This window comes from Microtus pennsylvanicus, chromosome 13, assembly GCF_037038515.1.
Source record: "Microtus pennsylvanicus isolate mMicPen1 chromosome 13, mMicPen1.hap1, whole genome shotgun sequence".
Classification (NCBI taxonomy): Eukaryota; Metazoa; Chordata; class Mammalia; order Rodentia; family Cricetidae; genus Microtus; species Microtus pennsylvanicus.
Genome location: NC_134591.1, coordinates 27,533,113 through 27,551,994, shown reverse-complemented (window position 1 = coordinate 27,551,994; position 18,882 = coordinate 27,533,113).

Below are 18,882 nucleotides of genomic sequence, written 5' to 3'. Positions count from 1 at the left end.
TTTAATAGCCTACGAGAGTAAGAGAAGCTGTTTGTGGCTCAAGTCTCATACTGTTCTCCTTCTGTGGTGGAAGTCCGTAGCTCAGCATGTGCCTGCTAACACATGCTACATACAGGAAGACAGTTTGGAAATCTACCCCCAGTCAAATTCATGGCTTGTAAAAATGGCAACAACATCTCGCCGAGTTGCAGGGAAAGTAGAAAGATGTCTGAAAGTAACTATCATTTCATGTAGGTTTCACATATTTGTGTTTCTTATACCCCAACATTTTCTCTAGGGTTTTCTAGATGGTGCCAATTTTAAATGCAAAATACAGTCCTTGTCTTTGGGGGCCTGGTTGTCTCACTCAAAATGATTTTTTCCAGGTATGTACATTTCTGTATTTTTCTTAACAATTGAATAATATTCCATTCTGTAAATGTACCACATTTTTATGACCCATCTGTCAGTTGAAGGACATCTAGATTATCTCCAATTTCTGGATACTGTGGACAGGACAGCCAAGAACATGGATGAGCAACTATCTCTATATTATCATGTAGCATCCTTTGGATATATGCCAAAGAGCAATGTAACTGTGTATTAAAATATATCTATTCCCAGGTTTTTAAAGAACCACTACACAGATTTCTGTGGTAGATATACAAATTTGTCTCTCACCAGCAAGGATGAGTTCCCCTTTACCTACATCTCGACCAGCATGAGGAGAATTTATTTTAATAATCTTGCTCATATGACTGGTGGAAGGTAAAAATCTCATAGTAGGTTTTTTTTTTTTTTTTTGGTTTTTTGTTTTAGTCTTGAGGCAGGGCATTTCTTTGTATCTCTCACTGTCCTGGAATGAGACTGATGTCAAACTCACAGACACCCTCTGCTTCTGCTGCCCAAGTGCTGGTATTAAAGGCATGTACCATGGCAACCTGCCCCTCCCTTAATTTGCATTCTTGGTGACTCAAGCTGGCTGTTGAACATTTCTTTAAGGGTTTCTCAAGTATCCATCTTTCATCTCTTTAGAACTCCGTGTTTGGAACTGTACCTGCTTTTAATTGAATTGTTTACTTGATGTCCATTTTGTTTACATTAGTTCTTTATATATTTTAGATATTGGGCCTCTATCAAATCAATAATTGGTAAAGGCATTTTCCCATTATTTAGGTTGCTGTTTTACCCAAAGATGGCATCCTTCTTCATACAGAAACTTCCCAAATTTATTGAGTCTAATTTATTAGTTATTGGTCTTGGTATGCATAGACATAAGGATACATATTGGTATCCTGTACAGAAAGTACCTTCCTGTGTCAATGAGTGCAAAACCATTTCTTACTTTGTCTTCTATCACATCCAGGGTATCTGATCATACATTGAGGTCCTTCATCCTTTTTTACTGAGCTTTGTGTATGGTGATAGATGTATATCTATTTTAATTATTCAGGATGCAGTAATCCTGTTTGATCAATGTTTGAAGATGTCATCTTTTTACAGTATGTATTTCTTGCTTATTTGTCAAAAATTCATGGGTGTTCATAGGTGTGTGGATTTATGTCTGTTTCTTCAGTTCTATTATTATGATGAATCTGTCTGCTCTTATACTAAGTCAATGAGATTTGTATTTCTACAGCTCTGTATTACATCTTAAAGTATGGAGTGATGATACCTCCAACAGTTCTTTCGTTGTTCAGAACTGTTTTAGCTACCTTGTTATGTTTTAATGTGTATGTGTGTGTTGTCCACATGTGTGTGTTTCAATATAAAGTTAGAAATTGTTTTATTTAATTTCTGCAAAGAATTGTATTGGGACTTTAATGTATACTTTATTGAATCTAGTTTTCTTCTGGTAGGATGACTATTTTTATCACATTAATCCTCCAAGAACATGGGCGATCTTTCCACCAACTGGAAAAGACAAATATTGGTAGTTTTTCTCTTGTATGTGTAAATTAGTTTTCAAATTCGGAGGAAACATGATCAAAATATATTATGAGAAATCAAATTTTTAATTAAAAAATAAAAATAAACAAAACTTAAAATGTGAGAGACCACTTGTTTTTCCAATTTTCTTCCTCCTCTTTTACATGCTATGACTTGTACAACAAGAGCTATCTGTTTATTTCTGTACAACAGGTTATAAGTGAGAGACTTAGAAAGCATACATCTATTATAATGCAAGTTTTATGTATCAGCATTTTTGTCATCATTTTAGTAGGTCCTCACCTGGGTTTTCACAAGGATATAATCAATGTATTAACTAGTGAAGTTCTCATCTGGAACTCTGACAGGTTGAAAATCCACTTGCAAGTTAACTTCATTTGGGCACACAAACACTGTTATGTACACAATACAAAGCAATTTAATTCTTCCTCACAAGACTCATTCAGTCACTTGCTTCAATGTTCTTGGTCTTTTAAATTTCAACATGAGGGATGGGAAACTAGAGAAGTGATCGCTTTTCTCAAATCCATTTTTTAAGCTATGAACAAAGCATCCATACCACAAGTTTGTTTATTTTTATAGAAGATTAGCAAAGAGTAAAACTCTGGACTGTCTGTCTCTGAGGCTCAGGCACTCTTTCTTAATTCACATGGACATCTTAGAGCAGCAGATCTACAGAGTATACTTTATCAAATCAGATTACTACATTGTGAGTGAAGAAAATGAGCACACAGAAAGACAGCTAGTCATACAATGATAGCATGAAGTATGAAAGACTACTCAGCAAACCCCGTGGACACTGGCATGGGTTTATCAATAATTTTCAACTAACAGAATGTATTAACAATACAATAAGAAGAAATCATAAAAATAAACCAATAGAAAAGACAGTAACAACTGGTTTTAGGGGGTGTTTGGGGGCTTTGTTGTTGTTGTTTTAAGACAGGGTTTTTCTGTGTAACAATCCTGCCTCTCCTGGACCTTGCTTTATAGACCAGGCTGGCCTCAGACTCACTGAGATCCACCTATTCTGCCTTCTAAGTACTAGGATTAAAGGCATGCACCACAATTGTCCAGCTAAGAACTGATTTTTTTAAGTCACTAAAACTAAAGAATAAGTACATGAATTAGAAGAGTATAGTGATTGCTTGAATAAAGTTAAAGGATAGTTAGAAAGATGGAAGATACTCAATAGAAGCTTGGACGCAATGAAAATAAAAGAGAAAATGTCAATTGTAAAACATCAGAAGTTGAGCCATAGAAGACTTCATTCAATATAATATGTACAGATTTTATTATCCTCAAACAAGAATAACAGTGAATAAAAGAGCATAGGGTAGATTGCTAGCTTAGGTGTTCAAAAACCATCTACCATATGGATCCTGGGGACCAAATTCAGAGCATCAGGTTTAGTGGAAAGCCCTTACCTGTAGAGCCATTCATCAATCCCATGTCTTGTTTTATGTATTCAGGCATCCATTCCTTCAAGTTAACAAAAATTACTTCTTTAAAAAATAATATATGGTTATTACCTTGTATTCCACAGTTTATCTAAAGGTTTCATAGTCTATCAAAAATCCTAAGATATAAACATATTATTTTCATTCAATTATTTTTTCAGCCTGCCTCTTTCAAATCTGCTGCTCTGGTATTTGCCCTCTGGCAGCCTGGTTTTCAGGCTTTGCCATTGGCTTGCCCAACTGTATAACCACCCTGATGTCAGTGTCAGGGCTGCCCATTCTCCCATTATCCTTCAGATCTTCTGTCCTCTTGAGCTGCCTGATCCTGTCAAACTGCATCATGGGAGAGATTCAGTCTTCAGCTTCCATCCTGCTTTTCTGTGTCTGTATGCTGTCACTGATCTTTAGAATAGTATTCCTTAGCAGGGTAAATACAGGAAAGAATGGAAGGAGTGAGAGAATAGGGAACATGGCAAGCCACACTGGTGCATAATACTGGGGGAGATGCACTGTTAGGGAACTTAAGAAGTCTTCCTCTATAGACTTATTCACAAAACAGACCATGTACGTACAGTTGGAAGACTTTCTAGAGAAAAGCCAAAAGATTGACCTAATCTGGATTTCAAATGCTCTGTGTTCTCTGTGTTGTAGATTAGGACATAGGTGTGGAATTATCTCTGCAGTTAACTTTGAATTTGAAGTTCCCACATTGCCACCATCTTTCTGAGCCAATTAACCAGACCTTTATTGTGCCTCCTGGTGGGGTTATTCAGGATGTGCTAAATGGTTTAATTAAAATCTGTCCTCTCCCTAATGCTCATTTGGAGGCATACCTTTCTCAAAATAGCAATTAAAGATATATCAATTCATTACTCAGAGAGAGAAAAAAGAACCACCGATTATTCCCTTAAGATAAACAATTTGACTTTCAATAATCTCATTTAAAATAGTATGTTAAAAAAATAAATGAAAGTTTTTCTTCTTTTTAAAAACTGTATTGATCCAATTAATCAAACAGAATACAGAATTTAAATATCTTATGCTGGAAATTATCTTGAGTATTACAGGAAAAGAAGGGGAATTATACAATGACAAACTTAGTGATGTTGCCGATAGGAACAAATGGGTAAGCTAGTGGAGAGAGAGGACATTATAGATGGCATTCCGACCATCAGGAGCAGACATTACTAACCTCTCTGCAAGTGCTGTTGCACATCTTGTGGCGTTTAATACTATTCCCCTATTATGAAGATGATAGAGGATTGGAGAGATGGCTCACTGGTTAAGAGCAATTGTTGTTCTCATAAAGGGCTCGGACTTGATTCCCAACATTCACAAAGAAACTCACACTTAGATGCCCTATTGTGATAACTACGGGCACCACACATGAGCATGGTGAACAGACATATAGACAATGAAAACATTCATACAAGTAACATAAAATAAATATTTTCTTAAAAGGAGAATAATAAGAATTTGAGAAGTTTCAAAGTTTCTTCCTTTCACTTCGCTATTGAGAAGTAGCACAGCATTAAGTCTAAGCTTATGGAACTCAGAATCTACTACATTGGAGGTTCCACCCACATTTCTCACTGGGGTTTGTGGAGAGTGTGACTTCAAATGTCTATGGCTATGCCACACATTGCAACTTTTATCTCAACTTTATCTGACTTTCTCTTCCTAAGATCTGAATGGCATCTGTTCTACTCAAAGCAATGATCAACTCTTGGAACTCTGAGTAAGGTGGGACTTTCCCATTTTCCCACTGTAATCTAGCTTCCCCAGAAAATAGCCTGGAGGCCAAAGTATCACTTCCAGATGTTGTCAGCAGTGTAGAAGCCACCAGCAGACTCAGGTAGAGCTATTAAGCTTATAAAAAAAAGCCCTAATCAAATGGACAGAAAAGATAGGATATGAATTACATAAGCTGCTACTATTAGAGGAAACTGGGTGAACAGCATATGGATTTTTCCTAATTTTTCATGCTTCCCATCAAATTAATTAAATAGTTTATTCAAGAATAGCATGCCAAAAAAGCAGGGGGTAAGTTATTATGTTTGGGGTAAATGCTGAAATAGTGAATTCATATATATTGTGCATTTAGTAGAATTCTCAGTTCTCCTTCATTAAATAAGGGCCTAACACTAGCTTTGTGGTGGATTTGAATGTTCGATACACGCAGCTTTCATTTGACCTAATGTAGACTGTCAGAGAGCACCTAAAACAGCTAATTATTTCTGTTAGGTACACTGTGGAGAGAGAGAGATGAAGACATGATCTGGCATTTCTGCCAATACTAAGTTCACTATAAATGAAAAGAACACATTAAATTTTAGCTTATGAATATCCTTAAATAATAAAAATATTCAAAAGAATTTGAGTTATTTCTATATACCCTAAGTCTATTCAATGACAGAAAATTAGTTGAAAATGATATTCTAAATTTAATTACTTATTTATGATTGTTCTGGGAATCTCCACTTTAGCCATTGGTCCTCTGTCCTATTAAAGTAATTCTTGCATCCAGAAAACTAAATTCTCTTCACACAGGAAGAAAGGCTCAGATTTGTCTTGTCAAGTTATTCTGACTATCTGAAAATGCATTTTTAATAGGCAAGGCTTATCAAGGGCCTTGATGCTAATCCAGCAACTTATTAGTTTGCGTAAATAGCAGTCTTTAAATCAAGACTGTAGAACATGTTGGAAAATAGAATGCACATAAATGCTGCCATGAAGGTTTCTTCTGTAGGTATCTATTTGGAAACTTAGATTTGATTCGACAACATGTAGCTGATAGGTATGGACTTAGAATTATTGAGGAGAGACTGTATTTACAAATTCTGGGACATCAGGAAGGAAAACTAGACAGCTATGTCTTTGAAAATGTTCTCTGAATAAGTTCCCTCTCTATAATAGAAAATCAAAATGAAGTGGTATGTATTATTTGAGCAAAAACCTAGAGAATCCTCCCAGGCCAAAAAAATAAAAGAAATATGCATAATCATTAAAACAAAAACAAACAAGCAAAAAGTAGTTGCTCTCAGTTCTTTGTCTCCACAGCACATGAAAGATGAAAGCAACGAAATCACTCCTGACAAACTCTTACCATTTTTACATCTTTCATTTATACCTTTTCTTTTTCAGTAGGAGACGAGGGCTCCAGCTTTGCATCGTGGGCTGCTTTCAAATCACACAACTGTGATGGATCATCAAAATGACTAGAAATAATATCTCTTTGTAAAGCCCTCCCCAGTTTCTACCAAATTACTGCAGGATCTTTCCTTTACCCTCAACTACTAGGATTTTTTTTTTATTTTCAATCTTTCTGCACAGCTGTATTGTAAGGAACAATTAGAAATCAGATAATCATCCCCAGGAAGGATTTCATTCATTTCCTATTTTAACACTACCCCTATTCTAAATAGTTAATTATGAATTTCAAACATTAAAAGAAAGAACTCCGCAGCCTGTACTGAGAACACTGAAGAGATTGTTTCCAGGAAAGTGCCTCATCTGGTACCATAAAAGCCAGCCATGATGATGACAGTCCAGCTGCTCAGCAAGGATCACTCACCCTTTATGGACTCCCAGAAGCTTCCCTGCAGCATAAAGGAATTCATATTTTTATTGCTTTGTATTCTCTCAGCATGAAGGAGAATTTACATTTCTTAATTGGATTTCTTTCTCTCAGCTCCAGAAATTACAACTATCTCACTAGACTCCATTGCTTGGCAGCCCCCAAGAAGCCGTTGTACAAGTTATTTATAAAGCATAGTGGAGGGCAAAATTTTTCAGAAAATTTCAAGGACTACTTACATGAGGCTTGCCTGAGGTACGCTGAAAACACAAAGCACATGACTGTAGCTCACCTACAGAATAATAATTTGCAAGGCAAGATTAAGGAATATGAATTTCAAAGAGCTTTGTTATTAATATAATAGGACTAAGGATACCAGAATCTAATTTCTGTGCTTTTAGTCTTTACTTTAGTTTGATCAGTTTATAATGGCAACATATTTCTGGGCTCTTTAGACTCTAAGAGTACACTTACAAGAAACAAATAGAACTAGAATTTATGTGGTTAGAATTTGAAACTTTTTAATAAAGGCCTGAAGATTGATGTTAGTCATAATTTTCCAAGAGAACATGAACAATATACATAATTATACCAGGAGAGTTATTACAGTGGTTTTTAGAATCATGGGCTGGATAGTGCCACCGTGTCCCCCTGGAGACTGGAAATCTAGGAGAACAGTAGCTGTTAAGTCACAATGCTGAAAGCCACAGAAGAATCTTGGGAATGCGTCTAATTGAGGCTGAAGGCTGAGATGCTTACTAGAGAGTCAGCGAATAGTTCACATTTAGAGGATGAAGAACTAGGATTCTGCTGTCTGTGGCTGATGACAGTAGGTGATAGAAGTACACCTTCCCTAGAAGAGACAAATATGCACACTTGGCTAGCTCTCCTGTATGAGAAGAGTCGAGTGTTCATGCTGGCAAACTCGCCTGCTTTTCATTCCATCTGTACCCCATACAGTGAGATAGTGATGCCCACATTCAGAGTGAGTATTGTCTCACTTATTATACTGACCCATGTGCCAAATAAATCTGAAAACACCCTCAGAGACTTACCTTAAAAACTTTACCTATTTTATAGACACCACTCAATCCAGTAAGCAACCAAATCTAATGAGTATACTCATATATATTACAGTTACATCTCAAACCTTCTCCATCACTCTGCTATCTGGAAAGACACTTATCCATAGGACTATATTTTAAAAGTAAACCCCACACATTTCAAAGTGCCAATAAAGTGGACATTGTGTTCATTTATAATTTTCTTGAAATGTAAAATGTAGTTATGAAAGTCAAGTTTGCCTATCAATCTGTTAAGGGTTACAGAAATGTTGCTGAACAACTGAAATATAACTCTTGTCCTATATACTGATTTATACCTAGGCTAACATTAAATAGTTGAATAGTTCTTGGAGCATTCACTAACTAAGTTGCAAAGTCCCAGCTGTTTGCTAGTGGTGTCATCCTCATCAATCACAGGAAACAAAGACAACTAATAAAAAAGGAAAAGGGGAGAAACTTATGTCAAGTGCCTTTTTCTATCTATCTTTCTGTTAGATAGTCTACATACATTTTCAGTTAATTCTAACTTTGAGAATATATATTGCTTCTTCTCTCATTTAAGGAAGCAGAGATATTTCATGAATAAGCTTCTCTCTGTTAAGCTTAACTAAGATAAAGCTGGAGTTCGGTGACAGCTGACTACTTGGAAAGTATATGATTTCTCTAGACATTGTGGAAAACATTCAAGTATCAGAAAAGATGACAAAGAAGCAGAGAAGTAGATGAAAGAGAAGATGAAAATTAAAAAAAAACAGAAACATTGTTATGATGGGCTTTATTAAAAATGGGAGGTTTTGAGGTATAATTGCAGTGATAGCAAAACAGAGAAGAGGATTTACAGAGTCCATTTTAGAGGAAATCTCTTTTTCTAGTAGAAGATACTGCAGTGTTGCCCTTTGTAATCGTCTGTTTCCTAAGAAAGAATCCTACTCAGTATTCCGTTCTGGCATTAACTCCACAGGGCAACAGTGGCTTACCAACATTCCTTTCCATTAGTAGAGTAGAAACAATAAAACATATCTGCTACTCATCCATTTTTTTGCAAACAAAGCTGCAATTATTTTGAAACAAAATTCTTTTCCTATGCATATGTCAACTGGAGACTTTTTAGTCCCAATCACAACACTGTCACTAAATGTTTCCAGTTAAACATGTCTCCCTTTTCCCAGCTAAAAACAAGTGATAGTACCTAAAACCTAGGATTTCCTTCAAAATGTTTCCTCAAATATGTTTAGTCAATTTATGCATGCAAATTTCATCATGAAATGTGGAAGATTCTAAAGATCTGATGTCATGGGGTTTCCTGATGTACTATGTAGAATGGCCAGGAACCTACGCACATGCTTCTTCATTGAAATTGTATAGCTCTGTAAAACTGTTTTCATCAGATTTGTAGAATGGATAGAAAGAGACAGAAGATTAGGTTATATAAAAGTTCTATCCAAATATGGAAAATATTGTGTGAACTTGACCTAGTGGCAGCTGCATAGGTTTTGTGGTCATGAATTCACCCTGGTGAGCTTTTATGCCAATTGCCTTTTATAAAGACTAGATCTTTCTCCTCATTACCACATGGTGTCTGTGAACAAGGTTTTATATTGACTGTTCTCAAAATATAAATGAAATGAGGCTTGTCAGTAGTATCTGTGGTGGTCCAAATGAGAATGGTTCATGGTTTCATATATTTGAATATTTGGCCCCCATCTGGTAGAACTGTTTGAGAAGGATTGGAGGCATGGATTTTTTTTCTTTTCTTTTCTTTTTTTTTTTTCAAGACAGCGTTTCTCTGTAGCTTTGGGACCTTTTGTAGAACTAGCTCTTGTAGACCAGGCTGGACTTGGACTCACAAGTTTCAACTGCCTCTGCCTCCCAACAGCTGGGATTAAAGGCATGAACCAAATAGCTCAATAAACACAATTAAATTTTAAAAAGGCATGGTGGTTGAGAAGTCCTTCTGTATATGTGTTGCTTTTATTGGTTAATAAATAAAGAAGCTACTTTGTCCTGTGATAGGACAAAATAGAGTTAGACAGAAAAATTAAACTGAATGCTGGGAGAGAAAATGTAGAGTCAGGGAGAAGCCATGGAGCCATCAGAGAAGAAAGATCTGAGCTGCCAGCTTGAACCTTGCTGGTAGGCCATGAGCCTTGTGGTAGAATATAAAATAATAGAAATTGGTTAATTCTAGACATGAGTTAGCTAGCAATACTCTTAAGTAATTTGCCAAGCAATGATTTAAACAATAAAGTTTCTGTGTAGTTATTTCATGGTTTTGGCAGCCAAGAATGAACAAATGGCCTCCTACTATACAGTATGCCTTTGTTGGAGGAGTTGTGACACTTGTGGTGAGCTTTGAGATTCTAAAAGCCAATGCCAGACCCAGTACTCTACCTACCACTCTTTCTAGTGATCTGTGTATGTGTGCATGTGTGCCTGTCTCTATGCATTTATCTATTTTTCTTTGTATATGTTTCTCTCTGTCTCTATGTCTCTTTTCTTCTTCCTCTTTTCTTCTTCTTCTTCTTCTTCTTCTTCTTCTTCTTCTTCTTCTTCTTCTTCTTCTTCTTCTTCTTCTTCTTCTTCTTCTTCTTCTTCTCCTTCTCCTTCTCCTTCTCCTTCTCCTTCTCTTCCTCCTCCTCCTCCCCCTCCCCCTCCTCCTCCTCTTTCTCTCCCTCTGCATGTGTGTGTGTGTGTATTCACCTCTCTGTCTATTATCTTGTGCATATGACTCAAGATGTAGGCTACGCACTACTGCTTCAGTACTGTACCTTGTTTGCCTGCATCCTGCCATGTTCCCCACTATGATGGCCATGGACTCGCCCTCTGAAACTATAAGGTCCCAACAAACCCATTGTTCTATAAGTTGCCTTAGTTATGCTTCTTTGTCACAGAAACTAAAAAGTTAACTAAAACAGATTCCATTTAGAATTGGTTACTACAAAATTAATCTAATCTAATCTTGTATGAGATGAATAATGACTAGATCCAGGGACTGAATGCACACAACAGTGAAAGTTTTGGACAAATTAATAATGTAACAAGCTGTTCTTAAGATATTTAACAGCAAACATGTTCTTCATTACATGTTGGAGAGTCTGAGTTCTCTGCACCCATACGTTTCTCCTTGCTTAAGTTACTAATTAAATGAAGGAGAAAGAAAGAGGACTGGTAATATGTGGGATGAAAGGCATAAGTCTACAAACTCAGTTCAAGCATATTTTTGTCCAACTACACCAATTATATATCTCATGAATAGAGCATCAACATCAGCTAGTTGTTAATATTATTTATTTGATTTTTTAAAAAAAAGAGTCTCACTATGTAGCCCTGGATGGCCTGGAACTCGCTTTATCCACCAGATTGACCCCCAAATCATAGACATCCTTTGTCTTTGTCTCCTAGGATTAAAGGCATGTGCTATGCCCCTTACAGAAAACCTTTTACAAAGTGGTTTTAGTAAGTAGATATTAACATATATGGTAAAATGTTACAATTTTTCTGTTTGTATTTAATCATTTTTTAAAACTGTCCCAGAAATCCAGCTACCAAATGGAAAATTGTACTTTCCATCTTTTCAGAATATATATAGAAAAGTAATAGCCTCTTTCTTAAATTATCTTATAATATCAATTCTTTCTTATAAATTGAAAATAATATTTACATGTCTTTCTTAAGACCTCTGTCAAGATTGGGGTTATTTTCTCTCTCCTACATGCACACACACACACATACACACACTCAATATTTTACTCTGAGAGACCATTCCTAAAGACATATGCTAGTATGAACCAGAACTACCCATTGTTTCTTTCCCAATTAGAATACTTCCTATCCTCAAAAGAAAATTTTCTTTTCAAATATTTTAAGATACCTGAAAGAGAAATACAAAATAATAGAGCAATTCATGTTACAAACAGGAATATATTTGAGAATATTTGATTAAATATTCATATTTGTGAGTAACAGAAAACAAGCTAGAAAGCTTAATGAGATATTCCTCAGTTGTGAACCTGACACACTGTAGACAGAAAAGCATCTTTTATCATGGAGGGGTAAATTTGAAGAAGAAGAAAGTTCAAGTGAGAAGTCATTGTCATGCTTATAATCCAAGTATTATAGAGAATTGTTCTTTTAAACACAGGAAACTGGGGCATGGGTACTCATTTGTCAGATAAAATCATTCTTTGTCGAAGGTATCTCTCCCCCAAGGCAAAAATTTGATAAAAACTAATCTGAGCCTACCGAAATTACTCTTTCCAAAGACAGCAAGAAAGAATGAGTCACTCTAACCCCCATACATATATCCCCATCATCATCGCCATTAGATTGTTAATGAAGGACTGGAGAGCAGAATTGGGTAATGATGTTCTCTTGGAAGAAAATGACAGGACTGTAGCAAAACCAGTCCCCAAATCATTACATAGAAAAGTTTCAGCACCGGTCTATCATGGTCTCTGAAACAGAACATAGTTGAGATTCAATCCTTTCAATAGTTTCTTTTTCATTATAGAAAGTTCTATAAGGCAAAAATACCAATAGCTCTCATAACCTTTACTACATCATCAGAGGTTCGCGTAGCTATGGACAGAGAAAGATAGAGAACACAAAGAGAACAGGGTTGTGTGTCAAGGCTGACAGTGTTACAAAGAACTGTGCTCAGCTACAGTTTTGAAAGTTTCATGAACTTTTCAGGAATGGAATTATCTCTTCTGTAGGGTGAGGAGCTGAGCTCATAAAGAACACAAGGCAACACGGAATAGTACCAGGTAGTTGTGGAGTAGCTAGAAGTAAATAGGGACTGAGACCACAGGAAGCAATAACAGAAAAAGACTGCATAGGGATGAGAGCAAGATGAGACACAACAACCTACTCTCCGTCTACCTAGAAAACTGCAGCTTATTAAGGTCACGTAGAGATTCTTTTCTAGTTTTCTCTACTTTTTGGTATGAAATATGAATGTCCTTCATTCGCCTTAGATAGCACACAGACTTTCTCTATGCTCTCTGAAACTAAAACAGAAAACAGAAAGAAAAAATCAAGTACAATGCTTATAGAGGTGCATACTTCATATTTTTATAGACCTCCATATTCCACTCAAGCCAGGGTCAAAGTAGAATTCCCTTTGCTCTCTCTTCACTTAGAAGAACAGACAACAAAGGACCGAGCAAGCACGCTGTGATGGAAGATTCATTATCAGCCAAAATCTGAATCACCATAATTACACATAGTTCATAAGTGCAAATGGTCCCCATCTCTTGGCAGATTAAAAAGCCCGGTGATGAGTAATATTGCTGAGCTAAACATGCCTGTTTAATAAGCCACTCAAATCAACACTCCTGTTATCCCTTGACACACAGGCAAAAATTGTATCTGTCAGCCTAATAAAATCTCATTTGTTTTACCTGAAGGTCCTGTGAACCACCTGGTGCCACTCTTTGCACATCTTATTCCCTATTAACTTTTGCTTGGTAGAAATTAGGGTTTTTATTACGGTCATTCTTTCCACCAGCTTACAATTATTAGGTCAATGCATGCATTTGGAAAAAGTAGTCCAATATGAAACTATTAGAAAAAGGCTGAAAATACCAAATGATATTAGCAATGCTAGATTGTAAAATTTAGACTATAATCAAGCCTCTGAGTTTTTGTAATGACAATTTGTAGGAAATATTATGCAGTAATAGATTGTATTCACAAAATGCTTATTCCCAGATATTTCAGCTTTACTTAGCAAGGTGATGTCTTCTGGTGGTTAAATCTATTACCTCTTCAAAATTCCAATGCTCCTTCATGTTGACATAGAATCTCTACTTTGATTTAAGTTCAATGAGTACTTGGGAAACTAAATTCAGTTAGAAATACTACTAATATCTTTAAATTTAAAATATTTCTGCTTAACAGAAAGATAGGTTTATCAATTAGAAAATAGGCTAGAGGAATTCTTTAAGCTACAAATATTATGGTCTTTCATTAATGTTTTCAAAAGTAGCCAATGTTGTCCAAAAGAGCAATAAATAATATTTATCTTAGATGTCTTATTATTGTGTGTACTTATTTTCTTTTCTTGAAAAAATCTACCATACTAAGAAAAAAAAAGCTCAAACAAAGAAGGGATGCAATATCACAGGTTCAAACAATGATTCCATTGAGGTGTGTGTGAGGGTAGAGGAATATAATGAAAACTTTTCCAAGTTCTGCTGACATATGAATATAGCAAAGGAACTGTTCTGTTATCAACTGTAATTTGAACCCACTAAAATTTGCTTCCATAGTGACTATTCTGTTCATTTTTGTTTTTATGCTGTGCTTCCCATTCTCATCTGGAAGTTTCGTAGCCTGAGAATTACATCAGACTGGTGTACTAAAGGTACACTAGACTGAGAGACTTTGGTCGCAAACTCTCATTTCTTTCCCTTTTGGACACTGGGAAGATAGTGATCAAAGTGCCCACAGATCTGGTCTCTGATAAAGACCTCTTTACTGCCATGTAGAAGGATACCTTCTTCACGTATCCCTGAATAAGAGGAAGCAGAGAGAACAGAAGTTACCTAGTAGCTATCATTATCAGGCATTTATCCCAATCTTAAAGCCTCCACCCTCCTGACTTAGTTATTTCCCACAGGCACCATCTCCAAATACCATCATATTGGAAAGCAGATTTGAACACAAGACTTTTGTAAGGGAAATGTGGCACAAACATTCAACCCTCTTCTTTTTTTTAATTAAAATTTATTTTTTATTAAAAATTTCTGCCTCCTCCCCGCCTTCCTGTTCCCTCCCCCAACTACCCATGCCCCACTTCCCTCCCCCTCCCCCTCCCTCTCCAGTCCAAAGAGCAGTCAGGGTTCCCTGCCCTGTGGGCAGTCCAAGGTCCTCCCCCCTCCATCCAGGTCTAGGAAGGTGAGCACCCAAACAGGCTAGGCTCCCACAAAGCCAGTACATGCAGTAGGATCAAAACTCAGTGCCATTGTTTTTGGCTTCTCAGCAGCCCTCATTGTCCACCATATTCAGAGAGTCTGGTTTTATCCCATGCTTTTTCAGTCCCAGTCCAGCTGGCCAAGAGATGCCCTATCATACTACAAAAGTATTTGTTCATCTATGTTCATAGCAGCATTATTTGTAATAGCCAGAACCTGGAAACAATCTAGATGCCCTTGCATGGAAGAATGGATGAAGAAAGTGTGGAATATATACATACTAGAGTACTACTCAGCGGTAAAAAACAATGACTTCTTGAATTTTGCATGCAAATGGATGGAAATAGAAAACACTATCCTGAGTGAGGTAACCCAGACCCAAAAAGATGAACATGGGATGTACTCACTCATAATTAGTTTTTAGCCATAAATATAGGACATTGAGCCTATAATTCACGATCCTAGAGAAGCTCAATAAAAAGGTGAACCCAAAGAAAAACATATAGTTATCCTCCTGGATATTGGAAGTAAACAAGATTGCTGGGCAAAAATTGGGAACTGGGGGGTGGGATGGGATGGGGGGAAAGGGAGTTGGGGAGAGACAAGTAAGAAGGAGACGATGGAGAGAGCTTGGGGGAATGGAATGGTTGGAATAATGGAAGGATGGATATGAGAGCAGGGAAGTATATATCTTAATTAAGGGAGCCATTTTAGGGTTGGCAAGAGCCTTGACTCTAGAGGGGTTCCCAGGGGTCCAGAGAGATGTCCCCAACTAGGTCCTTGGGCAGCTGATGAGAGTGAACCTGAAATGGCCCAACCCTATAGCCATACTAATGAATATCTTGCATATCACCATAGAACCTTCAACCCTCTTCTTTAACCACCAATAACATGATAATCAGGAAATTGTTACTGACTGCAATTACAGACATATTTGGACTCCCTCTTCTCCAGCACATCTGTGACTACACCATTTTCTATAACTTCCTTGTCTTATCACCTTCCATGATAGAACTCACATAAACTTACTCTTTCTAAGACTATTCATTTATGGTTTAGTCAATACCACTTACATTTCTTCTTAAAACTCATATTCTTTGTGTGGAAAACAAAATCTGTGTCCATTTTCCTTCCATGACTTTTAGTTCTAACTCTTGTTTGTATACACACAGGATGAAAATAATGAAAAATTTGGCACTGGAGCATTCAATATTTGTTTTATGGATGGAAGTTGCAAGCATGTTTCTATATTTTCTATTTCTGTTAGGATTTTGTAGAGCTGATGGATTACTGGAGATACACTGCTTAGTAATTTCCTTGGTAAATCCTGATGGATTAATAACTAAATATTTACTGTGCTATCTATTGTGAACTAAATACAATATATAAATCATCTTGTTTAATAAGCCAAACAGACACAGAATACAGTTAAAATCGACCCACTTGAGAACTGAAGACTAAATGTTGGATTGTTATAGTGATTTGCCAAATGCTCAGAACAAAATGGATGAGGTTTAAAATCTTGTCTAAGTCTTGAACACAGGATTTACTACAAATTTGGAATTGTTTTAAGGAAGGGAGAAGTAAGGCTGAATTTGTACAACCAAGAACACTATTCGCAGGTGTTCAGAGCTCACAGGTGCAGATGGTTAGAATAAATGGCTTCAGTGTTATTAGAAATAGCTGAAACTTATATGATATTTTGAAATTTTACTGGATAAAATATATTGAGTGCAGTCCACATGCATTTTATAGAGCACTATCTTTATAGGCTTCTCATAAGAATCCATAGAATGTGGTCCTCTCTTTGTGATTTGGGATACGTAAAACCTCTGACGTGGCTATATTAAGGATAAAAAGAGATAGGACTGTATCTACTATCTAGGCCTGGAGCCTCTGCATCTGCAGCCCACCCTCACCTTTTCAGAGAGCTTTTAAGAAGGTTCTTAGACAATTGCACACTTCAGATCTTCTGCTACTCTGCCTTGCACGATGGGCAGTAATTGTTCCTACCCCCTAGTAGATGAGAAAATAGCTGGAAACACAGACAGGTAGGTAATTTGGAAAGCAAGGACATAGGAATGCTAGGGTTTCATTTCTTTCTCTAGGCTTCTCTTGTGTTTGAAACCCTAACTATAGTACTATTAAGTACATTTCTGATTCCTGTTCTCTTAAAATCTCTGTAATTATTGAAATTAAAACCATGTGTACTGTTCAGCAGGTCACTGCTACTGAGTTATCTGAGGAGGTTGAATACTTGAAAAGTAGGGAGTTTAATTCCCAAGGCATACTTCTAAGCTACAGGGTTTCTTTCTAATATCACAGGTGAACTAGAAAACTCTGCAGTGTACTCTTTTTGGTTAACAAATTATCATAGCAAACTTCATAACATTTTCATTTTATATCTTGACAACCTCGAGGTCAATCCTTTCACCTCTTAAAAAATGAAACCCTCATGTGCCAAGGAGATGAAGTAGTAGGCAAAAGTGCTTGTGTGATTCCCAGAATCCACACAATGGAAAAGGGGAACTAATTCTTACAAGTTATCCTCCAATATTCATACACATGTGTAGTCTGATGCCACTTATTCGTTCCCAGCTGCCTAGACTATGAACTAATCGCTCAGAAACTATATTATCTGTAAAAATGTTTGGCCAATAGCCAAGTAAGCATTTTTTAGCTATTCCTTACAACCTAGACTAACCCATCTCCATTAATCTGTGTATCCTCACATGACCGTAGCTTACTGACAAGTTTCCATCAAGCTTCTGTCTCTGGCAGGGCTACATGGCTTCTCTCCGACTCCACCTTCTTTCTCCCAGAATTCAGTTTAGTTTTCCCGTCTAGCTCTATTCTGCTAAGCCACTGGCCAAAACAGCTTCTTTATTTAAAAGCAACACATATACAGAAAGACTTCTCACATCATTAGCTTTCTTAGGTTTTAAGTGGATTTGGTACATTTATACAATGGAATACTACTCAGCAGGAAAACACAATGACATCTTGAAATCTGCGTGCAAATGGATGGAACAAGAAAAAAAAAGAAAAACATCCTGAGTGAGATAACCCAGACCCAAAATGATGAACATAGTATGTTCTCATATGTGGATAATAGCTGGAAAAGCAAGGATAATGAGCCTATAATCCACAACCACAGAGAAGCTAGGTAACAAGGAGAACCCTAGGGGGACATATACAGATTCCCCTGGGAAGGGGAAATAGACAAGAACTCCTGAGAAAATAGCATGCTGGTGGAGAAGGGAGAGAAAAGGGAAGGGGGAGAGGAGAAGGAAAGTGGGGAAGAGAACATTGTAGAACCCGTTAGCTGAGATGGGGAAGAACAAAGAGGGAGAGCAAGGAAAGAAATATCTTGATTGAAGGGGCCATTGTGGGGCTATCAAGAAACCTGGCACCAGAGAAATTCCCAGGAATTCACAAGGATTACCCAAGTTAAAACCCTAAGCAATAGTGGAAATAGCACCTTAACTGGCCTTCCCATGTAATCAGACTGATAACTACCTTAATTGTCATCATAGCACCTGATGGAAGCAGATTCAGAGATCCACAGCTTGCAGTAGGCCGAGCTACCAAAGTCCAATCAAAGAGATGGAGAAACAATAATATGAGCAATTGAGTCAAGACCATGATGAGGATACCCACAGAAACAGCTGACCTGAGCTAGTGTGAGCTCGCTGACTTTGAATTAACAGTGGGAGGAATCTACATGGGCCCAAACTAGGCCCTCTGAATGTGGGTGACAATATTGTGGCTGGGACAGCCTGTGGGACCACTGGCAGTGGGACCAGGATTTATCCCTATTGCTGCTTGAAATGGCTTTTGGAGCCCATTTTCTTTGGAGGGATACCTTGTTCAACCTAGATATAGTGGGGAGGGGCTTGGTCCTGCCTCAGAGTGATGTGCCAGATTTTGTTGAC